At 43.3% G+C, this 23,268-nt stretch overlaps 1 long non-coding RNA gene across 2 annotated transcripts; it reads left to right on the top strand.

Moving 5' to 3' along the window:
* The first annotated feature begins 4,367 nt into the window (after nt 1–4,367).
* LOC143274965 (uncharacterized) lies at nt 4,368–20,257 on the top strand. Of its 2 annotated transcripts, XR_013053334.1 has the most exons (5): nt 4,368–4,468; nt 6,896–7,092; nt 10,103–10,347; nt 17,643–17,846; nt 19,749–20,257. It is a non-coding gene; the product is annotated as an uncharacterized LOC143274965 (long non-coding RNA). The 2 variants fall into 2 exon arrangements; XR_013053333.1 differs by lacking the exon at nt 4,368–4,468 and having other exon boundaries at nt 6,740–7,092.
* The last annotated feature ends 3,011 nt before the right edge of the window (nt 20,258–23,268 follow it).

Below are 23,268 nucleotides of genomic sequence, written 5' to 3'. Positions count from 1 at the left end.
GATTGGAAATTATCAACAATGACAGACTGGAATCGATCAGTGAGATAAGATTTGAACCAGTTTAGAACAGTGCCGTTGATACCAAATGTAAAATGAAGACGGGAAAGAAGGATTGAATGGTCTATCGTGTCAAAGGCGGCTGACAAATCGAGAAGAGTGAGAAGGGAGATTTTTCCTGAGTTGGACGCTATCAGTAGATTGTTCAGAATGTGGAGGAGAGTGGTTTCGGTGCTGTGGTCAGCGCGATAGGCAGACTGAAAAGGGTGGATGAGATTGTTGAAACAAAGGTGGTTGTTGAGCTGCTTGAGGACAGCTTTTTCAAGGAGTTTGGACAAGAATGGAAGATTAGAAACTGGCCGATAGTTTTTCAAAATGTTTGCGTCAAGGTTGGGTTTCTTCAGAAGAGGCCAGACGATTGCAGTTTTGAAAGTGGATGGAAACGTTCCAGTGAGAAAGGATGAGTTGACAATATTGGTGATTGTGGGGAGATGTGAGACACACTGGGAAAAGACTGAGGCGGGTATAGGATCGAGCTCACAGGATTTTATTGTCATTTCTTTCAGGATTTCATGAACTTCTGTTTCAGTCAATGGATCAAAGGAATGGAGAGGAGTACCGCTGAATTGAGGATCAGGATGAACAGGTTGGAAAGACATTTGGTCTAAGATGGTACGAATATTTTGGACTTGGTCGAAAAAGAAAGAGGAGAAGACATTGGGGAGTTGTCGAAAAAGAAAGAGAAGACATTGGGGAGTTCAGATAAAGTGTGGGCAGAAGGAAGAGGAGTCTTTTTTGCAGTTCCGAGAAGATTTGACATGACAGAGTAAAGAGATTTGGTGGATGTGGCATCGAAAACTTGAGAAGAAAAGAAGTTTGTCTTTGCTGATGAGATCATATGTTTGACTTTATTTATTTGTTTTCGGAATATTTGATTGTGGACTTGCAGTTTTGTTGATCGCCATCGTCTTTCCAGTTGGCGACGTTTGCGTTTTGCAAGTCGAATGTCTTGTGTGTACCATAAGGCGGAGGGTCTGTCAGGGAGCATGCGGGTAGTGGGGGGTGCATGTTCATCCAACAGTTGAGAGAGGACAGTGTTGTAATGTGTGGATACGTCGGTAAGGGAAGAAATTTTGGAAAGGCGCTCAGCAGCTTGAGAAGAAAACGTGCTAATGTTGATGGATTTAAGGTTGCGACGAGTAACAGATTTTTTGGTTCTGGTAGGTTTTGAAATATTAAGCAAGAATATAACAGCAGAATGGTCGGAAGAAAGTTTGTCAGTTACAGTCACTGACGCAAACATGGCATCAGAGTCACGTACGATGACGGAGCCAGTCCAGCGTATGGCCAGATCTGTGTGTTGGTTCTGTAACGAACTGAGAGAGAGAATGAGTGGGCAGAGATAGACATAGGCGTTTGACATCAGTGGAAGTCTGGTTGTCGAAATGAAAATTGAAATCTCCGAGGATAAGTTTGCCAGATCGAAGGTTGTAGTAATCAAGTAGTGTTCGGAACTCATCGTGAAACTGAGGAGACGTTAGGTTATTTTTACGACTAGGAGGAGGACGATAGAGACAACAGAAGATGATTGAGTGACCGGGAACACTGAGAGTGACTTCTAGCATTTCGAAGGTATCATGTGGAAAGGCGTGGTTATGGGAGAAGGAGAGGGAAGACTCCAAGATATCTCTGTAGACGGTGGCGATGCCACCTCCACGAGACAATCGAGGAAGTGACAGTTTTGTATCCAGGGGGGGTCAATTGTTTAAGTTTGGGTTCGTGACCTTGTGACTTTAACCAGGTTTCGGTAAGAAATACAATATCAAAATTTTTGTCAAAAATAAAATCAGAAATATAGTCAGTCTTTTGATCAGGGCAGACAGATTTAGCATTGAACGGACAGGCATGAAAGAGATTAGAGGTAAGGAGAGACGAATCTAATGGTGAAGCAGGTGAGTCAGGCAGACAGACAGTGGAAGAAGAAGATGGTGACTGAGCAGTGGAGGACAATGGGAAGGAAGAAAAAGGTCCGGGAGTTGAGACAGGTGTGACAGGAGTAGGAAGCGGAGCAGAGACTATCACTGGCACGGGGCGCTTTGCCCCTCGAGGGCGTTTTGCCCCACGTATGGGGCTTAGTTGATCACCTCTTTCGTATAATTGTTTGTTTCAATTTTCGATTACTTGGGATATGTTGAAGCGTGGTTGGGCCGCTATCGTTTACACTTTGTTACGAAGTGTTGTGGCTTCAACGAGAAGAGAAATCGGACTTCACGTTTAAGCATACCAACAATATCTGATAGAACACTTATGATTTATTCTTGTGCGAAATATCATGTCTGAGCTTCTGTATATGGTAAGTCGACAATCTTCATGTGCTCTCCAACAATGGAAGTCGACAATCTTCATGTGCTCTCCAACAATGTGTCAGTGACCAGGGAAGAGAGCTCTGTATTTGTGTGTATCAATATATGTGCGTGCGTGTGTATGTATCTGAGTGTCACAGCTATGGGTTAAATAGCCAGATAGATGGAGTTCGTAAGCCGTAGCAGGCAATCGTCAAAGAAAAGGAAAACTCGACAGAAAACCATGAGCTGCTCTGAAGTCGGAACGTGTCGGCTGAGGCCAGCGGGCAGACCTCCTGCAGAGTCACAAACACAGGAGAAGACCAGGCACTACGCATCACACCCAATATGGCCACGCAGACAGACATACGACGGTATGGTACTCGTCCCGGGATTCTCCAGACGGTGACAGCGCCAGGCCTCCAGCCTCAATGGGGTCCAACCACTGCTACTGGAAGAGCAACACAAGAAGAGAGCAGGAAGCAGAAATGGAGCAGCCAAGTGAGCATCCTGTCCACCAACTTCCATGCTGCGGCCTGTGCTCTGCTACTCGCAGCCCAGACTCTCAGCCAGGAAGACACACTACCCACCAACACAGTGTTCCTGACTGACTGCAAGTCTATCCTGCAAAGTCTCCAGGTGCCAGGAGAAGAGCAGATCTTCAGAGACATCAGGCAAGAACTGAATCTCCTCAAAGAGAGAACTACTGTGGTGCTGAAGTGGATACCATCCCACTGTGGCATAGGGGGCGATGAAGAGGCAGACTGCCTATCCAAGGCAGGCAGCAAATTAGAGCAGCCAGCCCACCCAGTGTCCTACATCGATGCAAAAACGATACTGAGAGACAGCTTCAAGAAAGCATGGCGCCAACGTCTGGACATTGGGTCGGAAGACGAAAAAGACGGCATCCATGAGCTGGACAGCGCAGCACAGGTCACAATATTCAGACAGTGCACGGGACACTGTCAGCTCCTCCCATCTCTACCGTCTGAAGATATCAAATACTGACCAGTGCCCTTGTGGCACAGGCCCAAAGACCCCCTCCTATATCCTGCAGTCCTGCCCCACCTTCGACGCTCTAAGACGCCAGGCATGGCCCTGCCCGGTGGAGCTCCAGGAGAAACTGTAGGGACCGGCAGGGTCCCTGCGTACTAGCTGTCCTGACCCGACTGAAAATCTAGCGTGGCCCAGGAACGCGGAAGAAGAAGAAGAATCTGTGCATGTATGTGTAGTGTGTGTGTGTGTGTGTGTGTGTGTGTGCGTGCAGTGCGGCGTGCGCGCGCGCGCGCGCCACTTCCTCAGTTGCTTGTGAAAATGTTCATGTTATCGTTGATGCTTTTGCGTTTCATTCCAAATTTTTTGTTCAGATTGTCTTAGGTGTGTCTGCTGATTTGTTTTTGTTTTTGTTTTTTGATGGGGGTGAGGGTGGGAGAGGTGATGGGGGTTGGGGGGATGGTGTAAAGAAGCTTTCAACTTATCCAGTTTACCCTCAATTAAAAACATGTCATTGTTATTTCACACACACACACGCAACTGTCTAGCAACCATGTAATATTCGAATGTCAGAATCTAAAATGTTTTTTGCCAGACTTCACCAAAAGTTCTTTTGAATGTGTTATTACAATTCCAATATGTTATTTGTTGTTACAGGAGGTTTGCTGTGTAGTCCTATAGGACATTTGTTATAGTTGTTATAGTTGTTTGATGTTGGTGTTTATAACGTTTCCATTTTCCCTAGCGTTGTCTATCCCTATTCACACATACACACACTTTTACCCCTCCCCCTCCCACAACCCCTACCCCCACGGTTCCACCCCCCCCCCCCCCCCCTCCGTCTAATATCACTTTAAGTGGAAAGACGTTAAACTGAAGAACACACACACACACACACACACAGATGAATATCCGTTGATTGATACTTATGCTCAACTGGTGTTGCGGAAGAGGGTACGAGTTCACCGACTCTCACACTTTCAGTGGCGTTGTTGTGTGATTACTTTCGTGTCGCCGGAACACAACTCAAACAGGTTCAGCCCGGTTCATCCTGGCCGGTGGTTCGTTCATTCACTCTTCAACCTGTGACGGGGACTGGACAGCAGCGGCGGCCTGTGACAGGGACGCCATGACTGGTAAGTTGAACTGTAGTTTGGTTGTGGCAAGATTCTCTTTCGACTTCCGCTCCGTCCAAAGACGAAGAGAGTGGGCTCAAATCTAAGAATGCAGTTGTCTCTCGATGTTAACAACTGGGTGTTTAAAGAAAAGAAAAAATCAACCAAACAAACAAAAAACAACAACAACAAAAAACCACAAAAAACTGGCTTTGATTCAAAATTGAAGACAAGAATAACCAGCCATAGTCAGTGGGGCAAAATGGTACTCTTAGCCTTTAGGGTAATTTATGGGATGCGAGTTCCTAAAATTACTTTAAAACGAGTGCGGGGGGAAACCTGCCAACATCTATGCAATGTTTTGTTGTAGTCGTAAGCCTACCGACATAAGGACCATGCAACGTTGTTTATAGACACTAGTACCTTCCCGATAACAATTGAATTAAAACTCAAAACATGACACAGTTTCTTCAGAATATCCCTTTTTCACGTTTGAACTGAACCACCGAAGGGAAAGATTCCCTTTTCCATCCTTTTATACTCGACAGCTTTTTAGTAATGGTCAGTTTAGTGAATCTCAGTACAATGTTCCCTTGACATTTACAGAACATTCTCAGTTAATTCAAATAAGACTGAGCTTATTCTATATAAGGGGATTTGGGATGATGATAAAAGGCGAGTGGGATCTTATCGTCAACAGGTTTTTCGATCATTTCCGTGTCATTTCTTGATTATGAAATCCATGGTAGTTGGGGTCGTGTATGTTTGTGTCGAGTTAAAACAATTTAATTCCGAATACTGTTGGCAGGATTCCCCCTCCAACACTCCCCTCCCCAAACCATCCCCTCTCTGAACTATGAATGTACATCTTCAGGCAAGAATTTGATGAATAAATAAAATGCCTAGTAAATGAAGCGTCGAACCTTGACCGGCCAAAGTCTGTAATAGAACTGATGTGTCACATGAGATCAAAGAAGGGACTGTTTATAAGCTTCAAAGCTTGTTTTTGTCCCTAACCTCCTCCTCCCCCTCCTACTGCTACTACTGAGACCTCCACAATAACCCTCCAACTTCTCTGAGGACCCTTTCCAATCTAAAGTAATCAAGTTTGACATTGAAACTGCTGAAAATAATTTTCCTTTATCTTGTTATATCATATCGTCATATCAATATTAATGCGTGTAGGCCTGATAAGCGGGCCTTTTGCCCGGGCTTGAAGTGGGGAAGAAAAGGAGTCCCCACATAAAAGCATTTTTCCAACATTGAGTGTGCAATGCTTGTCAGTGCTTGTTCATGCTGTAGCATTTTTTTTCTACGTATTTCACTACTTCATGTCAAATGTCGGGGTACGGATGGAAGCCCAGCCCCTCCGGTCCCGACGAGGGGGAAGGGGGTGATGGAAATCTTTCCCTATTGTTCTGCGGTATTATTGGCGTCATACTAATTCCACTGAGTGATCATAGTTTCAACTCTCCTCCCCACCCCTCGTCACCAGGTATTTGTGATTCGAACAATCTGCAGCTATATTTCTTCACATATCCTCAGTCTACAGAGTCACGGGCGCAATAGCCAAGTGGTTTAAGCGTTGGACTTTCAATCTGAGGGTCCCGGGTTCGAATCGCAGTAACGGCGTCTGGTTGTTAAAGGGTGGAGATTTTTCCGATCTCCCAGGTCAGCATATGTGCAGACCTACTAGTGCCTGAACCCCCTTCGTGTGTATACGCACGCAGATCAAATACGCACGTTAAAGATCCTGTAACCCATGTCAGTGTTCGGTGGGTTATGGAGACACGAAAATACCCAGCATGCATGAACCACGACATCGGCAAGTCGATGTTGGTCGTGTAACTGAAAGAAGAAGCCACTGTTGTAACAAGTATTGCAGGGTATTTGCTGCACATTCGCGGAATACCCAAGAAGAAATGCGGTGAAAACTTTTTTTTTTTTTTCATTTAAGAAAAGGGGGGAAAAATCAAATGACTTTCATGCCCTCCCCCGCCAAACAACTTGGATACGAAAATAGAACTACGATGAGTTCGCTATTTCCAAGTTAAACATGGGAGAGACCACGTGGGAAAAAGAGGTAATAATTGCTAAAATGATTTTACAATTGAATAGTGGCTTTTAACGGTGGGGTGGGGGCGTGCTGAATGAATAAAATCAGAAAATATCTCCAGTTTGGGAAGCGCTGGATCTGTTTAAACTGAGCCATCTGTTTAGAAAGCTGGATCTGTTAAGAATGCCATCTGTGTGATAAAGGTAAGTGGGACGGAGTAGGAAAGACTATTCTTCTAATCCAGCGCGACTGGTAATGCGCGAAAAATACATGATGCTGTAGTTATTAAAAAAAAAAAAAAAATTTTTTAAACCACTTGCCCAGTCGGGCAACTTTACAAAGCCGGGGTTCAGCCGTAACGATGGTTTACTTTCCCCGGGCAAATGTTGTAGGAGGCAGGTCAAGGTCCGGATTTGATAGCAGCCGCCATTCTGGCTGACAGGTGGAATAAGAAGACTGACTGGGTGTGACCAGGTCCAGGGGCACATGACGACAGCTAAGCATTACATGACGAGGCTGGACACTGGACACCTCACCAGATGCTGCATCCATTCCTGCTGACTCCTGACATTTCTGGAGAGGATGCAGGGTGCGTCTGGTGTGGAGCTGCAGCGGAGATTAGAAAAGAGAGATAAACCACTTGCAGAAATTGCTGAAGCCAGGCAGCCTGCGCCGCGGCACGCATTCATTATTCATGAGCTGCCTTTGCCCCGCCCAAACGAAAGGAAAGCGTCAGTCGAACGCAGTCGCCTGAGTGATTTTATAATTTGGATTACACCTTTTTTCCCTTTTCTGTTTGCTTCATCCCACGCAGATGTCAAACTCAATTTTGTTGTGAATAACATTCCTAAATATTTATATGTATTGGTTACTTTTATTTCCCTATCACCACAGCACCATTTTTCACGAGTGGAAAGATGACCTCCATTGCGGAAAACTATAATATTGGTCTTAACGAGATTCACTGTTTGTTGTAGTCTGTCTGTTTCTTTCTTAAGGGCATTTAATTGATTTTATAACCCTATGGGTGTGTCAGACAAGAGAACAACATCATCAGCAAATAGCATTAAGAGCAAATCTGTTGCGCCAGGTATCATTTGTATTCCATGTCTCCCCTTCTTTGATAACTCCACTGCCAATTCACCGATGAAAAAGGAAAACAGCTGTGTGCTTGGCATACAACCTTGTTTAACCCCTCTTGGACACTGAAAAAAGTCTGAATAAATACCTTTGTCACGAACACATACAAGTACAGAATGGTAGATGCTTTTAACAGCCATGTAAAACTCCCGAGAGAGAGAGACAGAGACTTAGAGAGAGAGATAGAGCACAATACAACGGTCTGCTCGGGCAACATGAAGCGTTCATATATATATGAATTATATATATGATTATGTACATATAGATAGATTTAGATTTACATACTGATAGATCTATATGAAATTATGTATGTATGTATTCATGTATGTATAGACAGATGTTAGAAGAGAGACAGAGCTGAATATGTGTTTTATGTTTTGATATATATATATATATATTTGTTTTGTTTTGAAGAAATGGTGATGTAAACCAGAAAGTGTGAAGAAAAAGTAGCGTTACGAAAACGCAGTTCAATAATTTATAACTGTCTCTCTCATGTGCAACATTGCGCTGGGGGGGGGGGGGGGGGGGGGGGGAGTTGGTGGTGGGGGGAGCTGCTTTATTTTCTTTTTATATTATCTACATTCAAGCAGATGCAAACGTGCTAAAAACCAAAGCAAAAATGAATCGGTTTTCATTGTATACAGCGAATCTTACTACACGTGCGAAATTCCAGGCGTAACTTAACTTTCGCTTTACTGCAGCTGAACCGTCGAACCGATCAGTTTCCTTCGGGTGGGGAAGGAGAGGGTGATTTACCGCCACCCTTCCGCACTGCGTGTGTGCCCCAAAACGGCTTCAGCACTGTTATAGACAGTAAGAAGGGGCCTGCCGCGAGTGGTTTATCTCTCTTTTCTAATCTCCGGCTGCAGCCATCGGTAAAAAAGGGTGGGAAGTTCATACATGGTAAATAAATAAAAAGAATAGTTGTCTTTTATGTATAGTGGTTGTGCAGTTAGACTTAGTACGAGATTTATTTCAGTTAAAATTTTAATCTTATTTTATTTTTTACTCAGCTGTAAATGACCATTACAGACCTGGTTAGAAGCCAAACTATTCAACAAAACTTCATAATAGTGTATTAAAAATGATGAAAGGCTTTCATTGCATTTGCTGTCAAAAAGTTTTCAGTTGATGTATAAAAAAAAAAAAACCCAAAAAACACATCAAAATGGCAAAAACATGAATTAGACAAATGGTAGGTTTGAGTGAAATGAGTGAAACCTGTACACAATACTGACAGCACAAACATGGCAAAGAATAATGATCTTGGTTTCCATGTACCTCTGTATTTGGCAGTAGAGTCTGACACTTGCAGTTATTTCCATGATATAAGGATTATCAGTGAACAATTCTGTTCAATTTCTTTGTTTTTCTCTCTGCTCCCCCCCTCTCCCTGCCCACTCTCCTACTCCCCCCCGCCCTTGCACCTCCCCCCGCCTGCACCTCCCCCCCAGGCCCCTCCTTTCTCCCCCACCTGTCTCTTCAGCAAAGTACCTGGCTTAAAAGAAATTTATTAAAGCAATGCATACTGTGTGTGAACTTTGTCAGTCAATAGACAGCTTAAGATGATATGATGTTGAGGTTCAGTTTCTCAGAGGCATCAATGTGTTCAGGTAAATTAATTTTTGTCATGATGATACAATCCAGTCGTTGAGTCCCAGAGCACACCACTGATGAGCATGCCGGGACAAGTTTCCTACTTGGAGGGGCTGAACAACTGGTGGTGCTGAATCGGGGCCCAGTCATTGGGGGTGCTGCCTTCTGGCCTTGGGCATAGCCGGTCGGCTTGGACGGACATGAGGTGGTTTGTTCCTCTGCCGCTGATTCTGTGCACGCTGCTTTGACTTAGGAGGCGTGGTATATGGAGGGGCCCTGGTGGCGGGTCTCTTCAATGGCATAGAACCCTGGTGCCCCTGGGAGGAGTGGGCCATTCCTGAGCCATTTCTGGCACTCTGAGTTGCCTTGTGGTTCTGGAGTCACATGGCCGAAGGAGGGTTAAGGGTGACAAAGTATCAGTTTGACATGGTAAGTATATGTATCACCAAACATGGAGTATAATACAAACTCCTCCTTTTGAAATTGCAAAATCTGCAGACACTGCACTGTCTTGTAAGATGGTCTTTCCCAGTATTGTTTTAAGTTTTAGGTTAAAACAGACCATTTTGAAATGTGCTAAACCATACCATTTCATTTGATAGCAAGAACCTCTCAAAATTATGCTAATCTGAAAGATCATGTAGGTGGGAAATGGCAACAGTGAAAATACTTTAAAGAAAAATTCACAGTGAAAAGACAGAAATAGCCTACAAAATAATTTAAAAGAAAAGAATCAGTTACAAAGAACATGAACTATATATGTAATTTTTCCTCAAAAAAATAATTAAAAAAAATTTTCTTTCAAATATTCTGTCTCTGTTCACATCAATCTCTGACTGCATGCTCCTCATGGTCTGCAGATGGTGGTTGAGGAAGGTCAAGGTACAAGAAACAATGCTGAGGCTGTCTGTTGGAAATCGGAACACTGAGGCTGTCTGGCTGAATCAACGCTGAGACTGTCTGATGGAAAAGAGAACACTGAGCAGCAGCTGTGTTACACGGTGGCATCTGACATCCCAAAAGATGCTGCTCTGTCCTCGTGACTTCATATCTCGGAGGACATGGCGGTTTCTCTGTTGGTGGAGCTGCACACATTGGGCAGCTGGTGAGAGTTTTGTTCATGTTGCCATGAGATGATTGATTCATGTTGTGACATTGTTGATTCATGTGAGTGTGAGATGATTGCTTCATGTTGATGTCAAATAATTCATGTCAATATGAGATCTTTGTTAACTTGAGCCTGCCAAACACTGCAGTGACATTCTCTTGTTGCTAACTTCTGCCTAAGGTAAGACGTTATTTTTAAGAATGTACAAAAAATGAGCTATGACCAAGTAGGGTCAGAAAGTATTTGTCATTTTAGTCTTTAGAACTTTGAAACTGGCTCACAGTTTGGCAGTTGTGTGTGTGTGTGTGGACCTTATCTAAGGGAGGTAAATCTGATTGTAGGTTTGAGTTAACTTGCTATAAGTTGCCTGTTTGGACTCCAGTGGGAAGACAGGGACCACACAATCAAAATTACACCTTGTTTTGCTTGGCTCTTTTTGGTCTTACCAGAAAAGACAATGTAAGAGACACCAGTTTTGCTCAAAATCTTTGTGAGGACAGTGTCATAGAAATTCACTAAAAATTTTTTACAATAGACTTGTTGAACACTTAACCCCTAGGCTGCCTATATGATGAGATAGCTCGTCAGCGCAAGCATGTACGCTTTGCTGCCACAATGATGAGATAACTCATTGAAATATTCTGACTTTTCCCAGGCTTGCATTGAGTTTGTTGACAAAGAAACTAGTAGCTTTAGCTTGGGGAATCTTTCTAGATTCTATTCAAAGCTAGAAACTCCATGACATCATGAGGCAGTCCTTTATTTGAACGTTTCGGTTGGGTTACTGTCACAGCGTTTGCCTGGCTCCTCTCCTCACTCACTGAACAAGATGTCGGACACTGTGCTCAAGACGTGCATTTATGGTGCACAAAATCGACCAAGATTGCTTTCTTTAGCTGATGCTCCGAAAGAATTGAAGTGTAAATTCAAAGACAGTGATGAACTTTTATTGGACGATTTGATAGAAAATAAAGGGAGTAATGAAGAAACTGGCCAAAATGAGTAAAAGTGAGTGATGCCAGCTGTACAGCTGTAGCAGATGACAGAAAGTGACCAAATTATTAGCAGGACACACTGTGAGTGAAATACTTGGCACTCAGTCAACACAATCTGATGGGAACTGATAAAGCGAAAGTGTGAGAGGGATGAAGAGGGGGGTGGAGACAGAGGGGGTGTGGCCTCACATCCATGTTATCACTTGGAGTAGTCATGATGCATTGTGTATCTGGCTTTTTAGAATTTTATTGTGGTTCTAGTATAATTTAGGTGTACAGCTACAAGTCTTATATATTTGTCCAGAAAAAATATTTTTAATTACACATACTTAACCGTGACCCAATTAGTGCAGACTCCGGCAGGGGTCTGACATTCCTGTCCTGTGCAAACTACTATCCGCCTATGCAGAGAAAATGAAAGTACTACTGCCGATAACCTCCTGGAAGTAGGTAACCTCCCCTTTGTCCCCCTGGCTAGCGCCCTCTTTTTCCGGCAGCCATCATGACTCCTGTTCCTGTGCTCTCCATACAGCTGTTTTTTTTTCGTATTTTCTGTCTGTTGATTCTCTGGCGTTTTTTGTTAAATTATGTCTCCAACCAGGTCACATAATTATGTAGCTCGATTGGCCGATTGCTCAAACATTAAGGCGCGATCGCAATCGATACGCCGACACTCTGGGCCCTCTACTCCTAGCCTTCTCAACAACGCCAACCCGCCGCCTCCTCCACTTCTCCGCTCCAGACCTCCACCACCTCCTACAACTCCTCTGCTGACTTCTAGAGGTTTGTTGCCACACACTCAGGTCAGTGTAGCCTTTAATGTCATTTTTATCAATCCGCGAACGCACTAAACGCACTGCCAGTCAGCAGTGTATGAGTCGACCTCTGTCTCTTTACCCATACCCACAGTTGCACCAATGGAATGTGCCACAATCCCTTTGGGGAAACAACACACACACACACACAAAAAAAAAGCAGCTTGTTTTGGATCCGCACTTTAGACTGGGCGCTATGTGCGATGCATCCGTGATGGCGGCCATGACAACGCGACCCCCCACGCGGCATGCCTTGACCGTCTCGGATCCAATGGTGACCGAGGCGCGTACGGATGCCCTCCCCTGGTGTGGGGAGGAAGGTGGACCACTAGGGGACACGCTCGCCCATACGTGTGCACTCTCCCCATTGTCCGGAGCACCCGATCCTAGGGAGGCAACCCCTGCTTCGGCACCCTTGACGGTGTTCCTGCCACGGACTTGTCACCCCCTCGTCCACGACGCCCATAACACTGGATTACTGGCGCCATCATGCCACATGCCCCGAATGTCGCGCGTCCGATGGCGACCGATTCGGGTTGGGATGCCCACGGCACTAATTATTCCCCTTGCGGCCGTTTTCACCTGTGTCGGTTACGGTGGCATCGAACCACGGACTCACACGCAGCATGACACTCCTCCCTCTACAGCGAGGACACGTCGCACCAGGGGATATGTGCTCTAAACACACCATCGTTTTCGACGATTATCGGTGCCAAGGGAGGCAACTCCGCAATTGTAACCTAGGCGTTTGACGCAGCAGTTACTTTCACCGACACAGCACGTCACTCCTGCCCCCTGGGCTGTCCACCAGCAATGTTTTTTCGGTTTCTCATTGGGTCCTGATACCCATTCATGGACTTTACACAACTTTGCATAGCAACTGCACCTTTCTTGCTGTTTCTCAGGCTATTGGCCACTGAACTTTGGGGTTATTCATCCCCCCACACTTGCAGTTGCACACAGTCCTCTGCAGGCAACCATCCCTATTACCATTCTCTTCTGGTTATACACAATAACAGGAAATCACAATATTTCCCCTTCGATTCTTTTTGATTTCTTATTAAAAAAAAATTAAAATAAAATAAAATAAAATAAAAAAAATAAAAAAATTGTGTGTGTGTGTGTGTGTGTATATATATACCATATCTTGCTACATTTATACACATTTCTATTTACACTTATAGATGTGTACTTATCCCTCGGTATACACGTGTGTGCGCTTACGGGATAGGTTCATACGACTTTCATATTAACATGTACAATTTTATTTCTATCTCTATTCATTGACATCTATTCATTGAGATTCCCTACATAGCAATATAGACACACTTGCAATTGCGTTCAGTTCACATGCCCAGATCTCTCTGTGTCTACATACTGGCACTTTATTCATATGCGTATGTACATCTCTTATATATAGGTGCATACACAGATTCCTTCCCATTACGGATTATGCACACTTGCCCATTTACTTGGGTATATCTGTGCACGCAACACGTTTGCTTATACAGCCACTTATTTCTCGTGACTAGATCTCTTGTCATGTCATTGGCATATTCCTGACACCATCACTTGAGTTGATGGAAGTTTATAATCCCATTGCACATATATGTATTCATTTTCATAAATTCATCCATACCTTGCTTTCGGAGGATGACTGCACTCAGACAAAACTGCCTCATTCACACCTGAATGTATGCTCCTCCACATATCAGTAGTGGCTGGTCCTTAAGGACCCACACACACTCCCTTCCCACCCACAGGGCTCAGGATGCCCTCTCTTGGTGCATGGAGGGACAAGGCAACCCAACTCATTTGCCTACAACAATCTCCCACAGGGCCAGAGATGCCCTAACCTGGTACAAGGAGGGATGAGGCAGTCCAACTTAGAGGTGCCACTCCGGACACACATGCCCTTCATTCTTTCCAAGTTTTAGCGGGCCCAAAAACTGCCCACTGGGCAGGAGACAATCACCCTAAGTCCATCTCTTCCACTCCTCACTAGTAGCAGAAGGCCTGGGTAATAATTGTTTTCCTCTACACTCGGGAGAATGGCATATTGACGAGGACGGATGCGTCTCACAAAGCACAACGAACCGTTCATTACCCACAGGGGCGTACCTTTCTGCCCACTCATACTGACACGGCAGATGCTGCATTCAAGCACATTAGTTCGCCCTGTCACCTTGCTTGAATAGAGATCCAGCATCGATGTCTCAAACAATTGGCGTTCAAAAGCACTTTCTGCACTTGGTCTTCCCTGCCCGATCCTTTCAGCCTCAACACACAACCACTGTTGTGGTTACAGATGGGCATTCCTTCTCAAGCACTGTCTTTCCAGTGAGACATTTCCAGGGGTTTCTAGCCTAGGCAGGCTATCCCATCATGGAGCCCCAGCCTTCAGTCAAGGGCCTGTCAGAGGATGACTTTGTTGTCACTTCGGAAGCAAGCACCATGTCTTTCAGACACATGGTTGCACCACAAGACTCCGTCAACTCCCTCCGGCTTCCTTACATTTCAACAGAACCTGCATAATGGACATCTTCATCCCTCAAGCAGACAGCAGCTGTTTCCTGATTTACCCATGCTGACTGGTGTCCTCCTAGGACCAGTATATGATAATCAGTCGTGTACGACAATGACCATCAGATCAGCAGAGCAGGCAACTGCTGTCCTGACTATTCGGGCTGGAATCTGATTATACAATTTATAGTAGAGAGTGTTTTGCCTAAGTTGCATCCCCAGTCCCTCGATCAAGAGGGCCTTTGGACTCACCATTGGGACGGATCCCAAAGGTAGTTAGCCCTCAAGGCTACACTACTAAGTCCCAGTGCAATTTGACTTCCAGTCTGAGAGTTATAGTCCTTCATGAAAGACTTGCAACTCAGAAACCGCTGATAATACAGCTCTCACTTCACTGTTGGCCATACTGAAAACGCATGTCACATCAGTGATTTGATGTAAATGGCCAGTACAACACATCTAGAGCCACTTTCCTCCCTGCCCCTGCCCTGCTCCATCCCAGACTTAGTGCGCACCACACACAGCCAGAGGCCTGTCATGGATCTAGTCCCCTTTCTCACTAAAGAACCTTCAGCAAAAATTTTCCTCATGGAAACCCTCTTCCATTTGGAATTCCACCACAGAATGAGACTCAGTGACCTGCAGGCACATGAAGTGCACTTCCACAGCCTGATCCATCCCAGCCATTGACTGCCGACAACTTTCTGCAGATTGCTCCAACACGCCACACTCAGGTAGAGAAGCCACCAAGCCTTCCGTATGCCCCTTCATGATGGTACCTACCTGGGCAATTACACAGCCCTGTCCCAGAGACACCAGGGACCTCAAGTCTCTTGTTGCCAAATGTCTGCCCTTCTATGCATAGGCAACATGGCAGTGCTGTCTTTTTTGGCAACGGCAGAAAAGGGGGGAGAGGGGGGGGGGGTGAGCGCCTATCGCCTGTCAGCTCTCATGGAGGAGCTCTACAGATCCACCATGTTGGGCTTGCCTACCTCTGTCTCATGCCACAGTTTCCTCTTAACACATATATACCACTTCCACTATTGGCCCACAACCGATGTGGAATCATCAGATCAAACCACATGTGCACCTCCTTGCATTGACGCTCAACCGCGCTCAAGTGAGACAACCCTATAGGGTATGTGTTTCCTACCCTTCCTTTGGTTCGAAGGGCTCTCAGTAAAGTGTGGATTCAACACACTGACCCGATTTTCTTTGCGCTACATTTATCAGCACAGCTGTGGTCCACAGACCTCTCCCACAATATAGCTGCAGACCTCAGTCTTCTTTGCCCCCACCAGTATCCTTAGGTGACACAGTACACTCTACCTTCATCGAATTCTACTTGAGGGACATCTATCGCTTTAGGGATGATGGCTCAAGAGGCGTTGCCTCTGCAGTGGTCACACAACAGGCCATTGCAGCGCACTGGCGATAGAACAGAAGGATTGAGACTTGATGCCTCCTCAGCCAGAGCACAAGTCCGAGCATGGTCCTCTCCTCTTTCCTTAGCGCACTCAACACAGCTGCAAGACATCATGGATGCTGCATACTGGAAAAACCCTGCTACCTTCATCGACTTCTACCTGAGAGACGTCGCACGCTTGCGGGATGATGGCTCAAGAGGCATCACTTCTGTGGTAGTTGCACAACAGGCCATCGCAGCACACAGACAGTAAAACAGGCGAGCCCTCCACCTTGTCAAGCTATTCTGCACTAGTTGGGTCACGGTTAAGTATGTGTAATTAAAAGGAAATTTTCTATCTAAAATTACGTTTAAATAACATACTTACCGTGACCCAAATTTAAGACCCTCCCGTCCTCCCCGCTTTCTGTTCTCCCTGTTCGCTGTGCCAATGATGGCATATTGCCGTCAAAAGAGGGCGCTAGCCAGGGGGACAAAGGGGAGTACCTACTTCGGGAGGTTATCGGCCGTAGTACTTTCGTTTACTCTGCATAGGCGGATAGTAGTTTGCACAGGACAGGAATGTCAGACCCGTGCCAGAGTCTGCACTAGTTGGGTCACGGTAAGTATGTTATTTAAACGTAATTTTAGATAGAAAATTTCCTTTAGTGCAAATTACCTGACTGTTTCTGATGAACAAGTTGAAAATGTGACGAAAAACAAAACACTGAATTCAAAACAACAACATGTCGCTGAAAACATATGAAATTGGAAAACATGTGTTTTGTATTCTTTATTCATTTACCCTTCAGAAAATATATACTTTTATAGCTCTTTCTCCAGCAACAAAGAGCACAGAATTTTTTTAGAATATATACCCTTTTTTTTGGGGAAAAAACCCTGGCAAATAGATTTCACTGGAATCTTATTTCCCTGGCAGTGAAAGGGAAATAACAGTGTAAAAAGACCATTCTCAAAGATGTGCTAAACCATACTGTTCTGTTTGATAGCATGAACCTCTCAAAATATTGCTAGTCTGAAAGATTATGAAGGTGGAAAATGGCTGCAGTGAAAATACTATGTAAAACGATTCACTGTGAAAAGACTGAGATAGCCAACAAAAACATTTAAAAGACAATCAGTTGCAAAGAACATGAACTAAATATGTAATTTTCTATGTTTTTTTTCCCCCCATGAATTAAATATACAGGTGAACATACAGGACGAATGTGATTTCATCAGTATAATACTTTTTATGCATATGCTTATTGCAGCAGACTGCTTTTAGACATTAACTGTTGGAAATATTTAATGTTGACTTTATTTCCATCATGCTCTGATTGGTGCCTTATGACACCTACTTAAATGTAGATTCAGACCATGTAAAAGGAAATACTGCACAAGCCATGTCTCTGAAAAGTCACAGTTCTAAGTAATCAGAAAAAAAATTAATGGTTCTTGGATGACATAAGCAATCTCCCTCATTCCAGAACATCAAATATTCTCAGTCCTGTTCACATCAATCTCTGACCGCACACTCCTCATGGTCTGCAGATGGTGGATGGTTGGTGAGGAAGGTCAAGGTGCAAGAATCAACGCTGAGGCTGTCTGGTGGAAATCAGAACACCGAGTAACAGCTGTGTTACATGGCGACACCTGACATCCTGAATGATGCTGCTCTTTCCACATCCTAGTGACCTCATATCTCGGAGGACGTGGAGGTTTATGCGTTGTGGAGCTGCAGACGTTGGGCAACTGGTGAGAGATTTGTTCATGTTGCCATGAGATGATTGGTTAATGCTGGTGTGAGATAGTTGGTTCTTGTTGGTGTCAAATGGTTCATGTTGGTGTGAGATAATTGCTTCATGTTAATGTCAAACACTGTGTTCAGATTCAAAAATCAAATTCCAGTTGCTGCCTTCTGCCTGAGGAAAGTTCTTTTGAAGAAAGTACAAGAAATGACCAAGTAGGGTTAGAAAGTATTTGTCATTTGAGTCATTAGAACTTTGAAAATGGCTCACAGTTTGGCAGTCATGGGTGTGGACCTCTTTAAAGGGAGATAATTTTATTGTAGCTTTGGTTGAACTCACATAATACAGATGTAGATACAGATACAGAATAATTATCTCAAGAAGGGAGATTCATGCGTGGTGTATGCTACACAAACAATGCACGGTATGAACACACAAAAGGAATAAAATGCTCAAATGCCAAGTTGATGTGGGACCCCACAATCATAAACACCCACTGATCAGCCATTCAGTATCAGCATTAATGTATACAAAAAAGGAAAAATACTTAACTGCTAAGTTGATATAAGCATCACATAAAATAAACACAGCCACACACATGCATAAATTGATATCATACAAAACTAAAACATAGACCTGCATACATGATTAAAATCTAATACAAAATATAAAAAACACACTACCTACACACACACACACACACACACACACACACACACACACAGATGCGCATGGGCATTTGTAGACTTATTATAACAGTAGCTGTGCATTAAGATTGATCAATTATTTAAGAACTGAATTGACTGGGGTATAAAACTGTTGTGAGTTTTTAGTCTGGGAAATCGGTAGCATTTCCCTGAAGGTAAGATATCATAGTATTTTGATAGTGTATGATCTGTGTTGATTTTTGTTTCATCCGTCTTTTGTACAGCTCATTCAAAGGTTCTTGTTTGAGACCAGCTATTTTGCTAGACACAATTTTACTCAATATGTTCTTGATCTTCACGTTAAGTTCCATACCAGCAGATAACGAGAAAGTTAAAACTGATTCAATGAAGCAGCTATAAAAACTGAAGGATTTTGGGATTGACCTGAATGTTTCTGAGCTTCTGTAAGCTGTAGATGCGAGACTAGCATTTCTTTTGGATGTGACAGGTGTTGGGAATAAAACTGAGTTAATCATCAATTATTGTTCCTAGATATGTGTATTCCCTCTTTCGACAACTCAAAGCTGCCTGTTTGGACTCAAGTGGGAAGACAGGAATCACACAATCAAAATTACAGTCTTTTCTTTTCTTTTTTTTTCTTTTTTTTTTTAAACTTTGTTCTTACCAGAAAAGACAATTTAAGAGACGTCAGTTTTGGTCAAAATCTTTGTGAAGACAGTGTCATAGAAATTCATAAAATTTTGACAATAGACTTGTTGAACACGTAATGGGAAATGACAGTGTAAAATGTCTACTAACATCCATATTGGCTGACGCAGAGCACATATTTCACTTGCTTGATTTTAGCAGAGGCTTACACTGATCGACATGTAAGTTTTGTCTTCAGATAACTGCAGACTTTGTCGCTTTTATGATACCATACAGATAACAGTTAATTGGTCGACCATCCTGCTAACCTAAGAACATTCATCAAGAATCTGTTCCTGCATCAATATGGTTTCCTTAGTAATGATTGAAAACATGCAGTGTACCTTACCTGGTGTTAGCACTGGTATTTTGATAAATGTTAAGCAGTTCATGAATTCACTGAGTCGGTACTCTCACAGTGGGTAGTTTTCCCATCCCCTTCCCTCCCCCCTCCAAATAAGCGCACATTGTTTCACACAATATTCTGTTCATTGCATATCAATTCACTGCTGTTCTTAGTCCACGAACTACTGTAATGGAATCATCTGTTGCAGATTATCCAAGCCCTGGTGTCTGCAGGAGGACTTCATGAATCCTGTGTCAATCCTCTGACATTTTCGCCCACCACAACCTGATGGCTGGCAACTCCCACTGTTTGTTTATTCCTGCTTGCAGCCTGCCATGCTGGGAGTTGGGTATGGTGGGGAAGTTCCATCACACACTGAGCAGGGCCTTACACACACATCGTGACTGAAGATTCCTGCGAAAGTCAGGATAAACCAGTAAAAGTATGGTGCTACTTTTGGCTATACACAGACATCCATTCAATAGAATTTGGCCCTCGTCTTGCCGTTTCATTCACACGCTTCCTGGCAGCTGAAAATGGCGGTCAGTATCAAGAAAGAAAATGTGGGAAGATTACGCTGTTATAGTGTGTCAGGCACCAATGGTGGAGATTTTGCAGCACACACTGCTTACTGATAGACCCCTCCTACCCCCATTCCCCCTCCTCTCCTTCCTTCCCCCTTCTCTTCTTGCCAATACACTAAATGAACTCCTTCCTCTGACAGGCTGTAAACCCCGCCAACCCCCCCCCCCCCCCCCCATTCCCCCTTTCTACCATCTCTCCCTTCCCCCATCCCCTTTGCCCTTGGCCACAGTGTGCAGAGATAGCAAGACCAGATTTTATGGGTGTTGATATTTCATAGTATGGCACTCCATTTATCCTAAGCCCCCCCCCCCCCCTCTCCTTTTCACCCCCCTTCCCCCCACAGGCTCAACTCCCGGGCATCTATCCCTGCTGACACCCCCTCTCCCTCCTCACCCCCTCTAGCACTGAGTCCAGAGGAAGCAAGTTATTGTGGAATATAAATACTAATTAAATGTGATGTGTCCTGGGATGTCAGGCCACAGATGTTTACAGTCCCCTGCCCTTTTTCATTTCCTTTCCATCAACATCAACCCCGCTTTCTCCTTTGTTGACCCTTCCTCTCTGATTCTGATATTTACCACACATGACACTACCAGCAGTGTGTGTGCTATCCATGTTGATCTCTGGCAGGATGGCATCTGCTTCAATGGTCACTGCATGGTATGGTGTGTTTATCATGAGCAATTTAGAACAGAATCAGGGCTGGGCGATCTTTCCTCCTCTTTCCCTTCCCATTTTCGTCACTTCCACCCCCCTCCCCACCCCCCTCCTTCCCCTTCTCCTTGGCAGTGTGGGTTCCGTGGGAAAGCATCAAAAGTGTAAAGTCTAGCACTGCTGGTTCCAGATTGGTTAGTTTCCTCCACAACCAGTGTGGGAGGGCCTGGTAGTGTACTTGGCTGATTGGTCAGTTAACTTCAACCAGTTGGGAAGATCTGGGTTGTAAGATAATTTGCATTGAGTAGGTGGTGGCAGTGAAAATTTAAATATTCATTACAATGACTGAAATGTGATTTTTGGCAAACAACATGACAATATAAGAAAAACAAAAAAAAGAGTAAGTGAATATCTTGATTGGTTCTGAAGATATTCCATTTTAAAGATGTGACGATGCGTACATGCTGTTAGTACTTAATATTTTCACATTTTCAGTCATACTGTACTGTCCATGAGGGTACTGTAATGAAAACTCATAAAACCATATGATAATGGCATATTGCACAAGAAAAAAATAACACTTCAGCAGCAAAGAAATTGGAAAATATGCCTGTCAAAGTAGGGGGAAATAGAAAATCAAGAAATGTCAGTCTGCACAGAATAGCAACTTTGAAGGTCTACAGCACTGAAAAGAATAGACAGTGGCATTTCATAATAAAATATCTTGCAGAATACATCACAAAAAGTGCACTGAATTTTTTTCAGGCAGGATGATTAACTGAATTTAAGTATCAGTCTCAAACTTTGAAAAATCTTCAATTTGACCAGCAGAAAAAAGACTGTTTATTGGGGTAGCATGCTGCAAAGATGAATATTTCAGTAACTGTCACAAGTAGGACCAGGAAATTTTGTGTGTGCATTAAGTGAAATGTCAGCTTTCAAAATGAATTAAAATCAACCTTAAAACTTCTATCTAAAGTTGGCAGAAAAGGAATGATACCCGATTTTCTCATAAATAAGGGTGCACGTTGTGGATGAGACTTCTTCAAAATTTTTGTTTTTGAAAAAATATTGAAGTTACAGCCACAATAAGTTACCAGTGGCCTTGGCTGATCAGCCTCTGCAAAATTACTGCAAATTTTTAAACAAATGCAACTTGAGAGCATTGTACAGAATGGGTAGGTTGATGGGGCATTCCACGACAAAGGTTCCCAGGAGGGAGCAAATATTACTTAAGTTGCTAGCAAAAATGACATATATGAATCTGTTTCAGCTCTCTAGCTTTTTCTTCCATCCATGAACCCAGTCATGCATTTCATTGTAGAAGAACCACAATAAATAAGAAATAAAAGGTGGATGATGCATCTTTATTTCTTCACAAAATGGCATTCGATTCACAAGAGAGAAAATGCACACCAAAAAATCTATTTTTTGGCACTCATAGGTTTCCTGGCATCAGCAATACCATGCTGCTCGCTACCTGAGCTGTTCATACTGGCCTTTTTGGATCATTGAATAGGTCTTGAATGCCCTGCCATGAGCAGCCCTTTCTGCAACATGTTAGGTACACAGATCAGTTCATAAGAAAGAATGTTATATTCAATTTAAAACATACAACCAAAAACAGAGCTCTCAGTTTAATATATGTTTAGGATTTTGTCAATTTCGGTGTGTTTTGAGTGGGAGGAAAACACTGTGATAACAGAATTATAAAATGGCATACTAACAGGTAAGTGTTCATTCAACAGCAACACGAAATTCACTGCACTGAACTATTTGACTGCATTTACCTTTCACACAATAACTCAAATTGCAACAACTTATGCTTTGACAACTGAGGCTAAAGTTTTGGGGGTATGTCCTTTCCAGTTGCTGACAAGAGCTTTGCCATCTACATGTACTGTTCACCTTATGTGTCTTTGTTGCATGCGATTATTTACTCAAATATTTCCACTTCAGGGTACTACATTTCATGATTGAAATGAATGTATTACTAAATGTCTTAGGTATATATGATTACTAAGTATTGAATATTTTATTGTTAATATGCACATCATACTTAGTATCTTATTCTTTGATATATATTTTGTGTACTCACCTTTATTTGTGTGTGTATGTGAGAATGCATGTCTTAGATATATATATATCAAAGTGAATATTTCATTCACAATATGTGCATGGTATTTTGCATTTTATCATTTCATGAATTATCCCCTTGTTTCCTGTTTCATGCAGTCGAGATGCACAGCATATCATGGGTTACATGAACACATACACACACACACACACACATTATACTCTTAATTGCTGGATCCCAGATAGTGTTATATAGTTTGACTGAACCTGATGTGCAGCTTAGGCTATGGGTATTATTGTACTGATTTTGTTTTTACTAATTTTAGTTTGTTAAAAATTGGTGTTAATTTTTTGAAGAAACAGGATGTTGACTGCACTGTTCAAATTAATCATATCTCTTCACATTACACTTT

The sequence above is a fragment of the Babylonia areolata genome, chromosome 29 (genome assembly GCF_041734735.1).
Source record: "Babylonia areolata isolate BAREFJ2019XMU chromosome 29, ASM4173473v1, whole genome shotgun sequence".
Lineage (NCBI taxonomy): Eukaryota > Metazoa > Mollusca > Gastropoda > Neogastropoda > Buccinidae > Babylonia > Babylonia areolata.
This window is presented reverse-complemented; position numbering and strand designations above follow the sequence as displayed.